We start from the raw sequence: 5,142 nt of genomic DNA, 5'->3' as shown, positions 1-5,142 counted from the left end.
TTGGAGAGTGTAACTGCTTTTATATCTTCTTAAATGGAGTCCGTTCCCCACACGGACTGTGAAACTGTATACAATGGAGGAAGCCGCCTCCGGGGCCAGTCCGGTGTTTGGGAACGGAACACATCAATCCACTAGGTCTTTGGACTCTGGATAAAGTGATGGCTTCCTTCAATGTATATACTGTAGGCTAGTAAATAATATACATTTAGGGGGGTATTTAATACCAGACACTATTTCCGCCTGTAGAAATAGCGGGCGTCACCTATTCAATGCGGCAGTTACCTACAGCATTGAAGGCCGATTATTACAAAAAATAGATCCGACTTTAAAACAAGTCAGATCTGTTTTGTCGGAAACCGCCGTGAATTGTCAAAATCATGGCCGTTTTTCAACAATCTGCTCACTTTTCAACAAGGCAGCCAGAACATTCTGGCTGTCGAGTTAGTCGAACTGAGCCAAAAAGGACCCGGGATTCCGACTGTCGGCAAGTTCTGACAATCTGAATCCCTGATTGAATATATATTTTTATTTTTTTACACCGGATCTGTGGCTGGCTAAATTCAAGCCTGTGTAACTTTGTCTTGGATATTATCGCAGGCCTATATGTAGTTTTGGGCTTATACAGGTGATGTGATTTATCCTCATTTCCTTTCAGGTAAGGAGGGGAAGACTATCAGTTGCCGAGGTGTTCTCACAGTGAGGGTGGACACGGGGCTAGTGCAAAAACGGTGGGTGCGCCCAGAAAAAATGCTTGGCCCGTGTGAACGCAGGCATGGCGTAGCCTGCACGGGGCACCCCCTGTTCGGCCATCTCTGGCCCAAATAAAAGTCAGATCAGACTGTGACAGACTTATCTGCGGGCGGTCAAAAAAATCATTCGATGGTCTGCGACCATCGGCCATACGGCCGCATACAAATAGATGTGGCAGCGTGATTCAGCCAAACTGAATCACCCCCAAGTATCTTTTCCCTTCATTTTATTTAACTTTTTTCTTACATGCTTATTTCAACCAATCTGAGGAACCTGTACTGTCTTACTCTGTACCAGTTCCTCTATACTGCTTATTCTGGACTACAATAACTTCCTGTCCTTACCACAAACCACCAGCCTGTCATGATTGTGTATTGCATTTATAGGTGAAAGCGCAGTGGCTGCCATTGGTTCCGGTACGTCTTATAGCTCTTTACACTTTACTGGTGAGATCTGTAACAGGACTTGTACATAGGGACTCTGAGGACGTCCTTGCTAAATGCTGCCACCTTTTGGTGATCTGAAGCCATCAGTGCACAGCTAGAATATAAATTTGCAGGAGAGGGCTCAGATTGGCACACTATTTTAGGACGCTATCCAATCCAGTATGAAATGCAAACCCTTCCCATGGATCGTTGTTTTTTTTTTTTTGCTGCAAGTTTTTGACTCAAATTTTCTATGGGGTTTATAATTTGCTGGACATAGGAAATGCTTATTAATGGATGTAAAAGAGAGATTAATCATCTAGGTGCTGAGCTAAATTAATACAGGATGTACTAAATATGGTACAATAGCCAATCTGTGATGTTTGCAAACGTGTGATATATTTAAACACACGATGCAAATCACAGATAGGACAAAATCAGGCGCGCAATAACCCGCGGTTGGTGACACACTCAATAAAAGGCACCACAGGGGAATAAATTAAAATTTATAACAATATTGCTGCTCCTAAGAGTGATTCTGTATTTTTATGACAATTGCGCTCCTTTTCTTAAGAAATACTTGGGTACTTGTTTCCTAGCACGGCGCCCATCGCATCGCATACCATAAGCCATACGATGGTATGCGATGCGATGGCAGCCGATGTTATACAATTTTAAATCGTATACCATCGCATTGTATGCCATATACAATGGTATACGATTTAAAATTGTATAAGCACCCTAATGGGTGTTTTCAATGTTAAATATGGCCCCTATAAGATTATTGTATAAGCACCGTAATGGGTGCTTACAATGTTAAAAGCACCCCCACTATCAACTCCAACCCGAAGCGTGGCGAGCCCGCGAGGGGCGGCGGTACGCGTCCTCCGACCTTTTCATACCCCCACTCTCCACGTCGGCGTGGAGTTGATTTTAGATAGTGTGGCGAGCGGACACGGAATACATGTAAAGTAATACGCGTCCCCTCGCAGGGCTGGCCACGCTTCAGGCTCGCCACACTATCTAAAATCAACTCCACGCCGACGTGGATAGTGGGGGTATGAAAAGGTCGGAGGACGCGTACCGCCACGCTTCGGGTTGGCGTTAATAGTGGGGGTGCATTTAACATTGTAAGGACCCATTAGGGTGCTTATACAATTAAAAATCGTATAGGGGGGCCATTTACCATTGAAAAAACCCATTAGGGTGCTTATACAATTTAAAATCGCATGCGGGCATATGGCATGCAATGCGATACAATGCATACGATGCCATACGACTGAATATCGTGGGCGCTGTGCTAGGAAACAAGTACCGTTACTTGTACTAAATATGGACTTGAGGGTATCAAGTGTATTTATTGAGCTGATAATGGCAACACAAACAAAGGTCAAATAATCAGAGACCATAAAGAGGACGGAAAATAAGGTGGTAATCCTATTCGCCACAGGCAACTCGTAGTAGGGGTTGCCGGTTTAAATGGTGGCAACGCCACCTAAAGTCGCATCCCGTGCAGTCTCTTCTATTGCTGGACATGCACATTTTTGCTTGCAGGCCGCTGAGGCTGCAAACTGAAACCCAAGAGTGTCAGTACCACATGGGCTGCAGCCACACTTATTCACCCTAAAGTGTATTCAGTATGCACCTGGAGAGTTTAAGTGAGGAAATATTAATTGCACTTGTAGTAATAATAATACTGGGTGATTAGTTGAGAGCTACAGAGGCGGACCATCAAGCAAACAAAAAATGTATCCAGAAAACAACTCCTACATACAATAGAAAATACCTATATGGTTGACAGACAATCAAACAATGAGTCGGGGAGATCAGTGTATTTGCCTACTGTTCCGGAATGTTTGGTGTAATCCTATGGATGCCTGGAAGAGGAGGCCACTTGTGATTCTGTGAGGAGATCTGGAAATCATTGTAGGGATTTGAAGGTATCAAATAGCAAGAGAGGGATATCACCTCTCCATAGCAGCACACAGGACTGAATAGGTGGCGTAGAACAAGATGGAGTCAAAGATTTCCACAAGGCATTGGTCCTATTGGAGTGCTTATGTCAGCCATTAGAGCAGGCATTCCCAACCACGGTCCTCAAGGCACACCAACAGTGCAGGTTTTGTAGATATCCAGGCTTGAGCACAGGTGACTTAATTAGTATCTGAGGGATTCTGATTAAACCATCTGTGCTGAAGCCTGGATATCACTAAAACATGCACCGTTGGTGTGCCTTGAGGACCGTGGTTGGGAATGCCTGCATTAGAGGCAAGTAACTTCTCGGCCTTTTGGCTAAGATCAAGTGTACTATCTGTTCTTATCAGTGGGTGTGGACCCGCCCCTGGTAGAACAATAGAGAAAGGCCGGACCAAGTATCTGCTCCGATGGGCTGAGGGGACCGAAAACCTCATGGTCGGGGCATTGAACAGTCTGGTTGTGTATCTTCACCCTGCCGTGGGAGGGGAAAACAGGCCCTTTCCCCACTGGTAGGGAGGGGAGAAACACTGGGCCTAGTAGGTGGCTCTCTTGAAGGGGTTTGTGGCCCCCGAAGGATAAGTACAGTCTAGTATCCATTCCTCAGGAGCGGGGAAACGCTGGGACTGAGTAGATTGCTCCCATTCCAGAGGTTTGTAGCCTCTGATGCGGAGTCAGTGAAAAGCCCAGCTTAGTACCTTAACCTTGGGATGCGAGAAACACTGGGACTGAGTAGATTGCTATTCCGAGGGAGCCTCAACCCTCAAGGGAGTCAATGGAAAAGCCCAGTGGAGTATCCATTCCCATGCCAGGGGTTGCAAAACACCCAAGGTAGGAGCGGAGAAACACTTGGTCGAACGCTGATTAGAGCCGGAAGTTTAGCGTGCCTCCGGGTGACGTACACTGGTGTCCCCACCAGCATGTTTTGGCACTAGCACTGCACACTTTCCCTTTAAGCTAGCACAGCAAGTCCTTGCCCTGTGCCTTTTGGCTGGGGCAAGACAATTTTTATACCCCCACCCGGCCTTCTGACTGGGGTCTCTTTATTTATTTCTCTTCACCCCTCTCACGTTTGTCACTTTTTTCACGTTTTCCATTTGTTTGGTCACGTTTTTAGACAGTGTGTACTACCATTATGGGCTACCGGCTCCCCACGTACCAAAGCTCTCTCCTCAGATTACCCCAAGCTGCAAGGTGGAGGGAAGCCTACTGAGGGTCTCTCCTAGCTTCGGCCAGGAGGACCCACCTGCCCTAACCCTTCCGGGGGTTAAGGGAAGAGGGTCTCTCAGAGCTTCGGCAAGGACCCACCTATCCCTATTTTCCCCTCTTGGGCCTTTTAGCTGAGCGGGGTCAGGGGAGTAACAGGGTTTTTCTCCTTTGGGAGAGGGTCCATACGTATGTATGCCACCTATGCACGATTCAGGTCACTGGGTGTTTGGAGAGCACCACCTCGGGCTCCAAGTAAATAAAAAAATTAGAGGCAAGAAATTGCTTGTGACACTCAGTTGAGGGGAGATGAGGAGCAGCCTTGAGCATTAAGTGGTGTTGTGCCATCCAAGTGGACAGGCAGTTGGACAGGGGGATAAGACACATTGAAAGTAATCAGGAGAGAAATTAGAGTATAGAGTATTAAAGGGTCCCGACAGATAGAGGCAGTGGAGGGCTGCATCTGCCAGAGGCAGAGACACGAATGTAATGTAGGTAAACCAAGAGCGTATCATGCTCTGCCAGCCGAGGGGGTGAAGGGTGCAGGAAACGAGTGGACTGACTGTATAAAAAATGGCAACAAGTCCAAGAAGATGTGTTTGGAGAAGAGATAATTTGGCTTGATTGGATGTTACTTTGACACTTACCACCTACCTAAAAAATGTACACCCCTTCCTGGAAGCGCTATTACCTGATGGCAGTGGCCCTCAGCAGGATAATGTTCCCTGTGACACTACATACAGTGTTCAGGAATGGTTTTAAAGAGCTGAAGGTGGTGGCCGGGCCT

General features: G+C 46.6%; 1 pseudogene; it reads left to right on the top strand.

The window, feature by feature from the left end:
• Positions 1-3,447: 3,447 nt before the first annotated feature.
• On the top strand, positions 3,448-3,549 carry LOC146029966 (U2 spliceosomal RNA; annotated as a pseudogene).
• Positions 3,550-5,142: the final 1,593 nt, after the last annotated feature.

Source organism: Crinia signifera, chromosome 8, assembly GCF_055691185.1.
Source record: "Crinia signifera chromosome 8, ASM5569118v1, whole genome shotgun sequence".
Classification (NCBI taxonomy): domain Eukaryota; kingdom Metazoa; phylum Chordata; class Amphibia; order Anura; family Myobatrachidae; genus Crinia; species Crinia signifera.
Note: the sequence above shows the minus strand (reverse complement) of the source record. Positions and strands in the feature narration are given on the sequence as shown.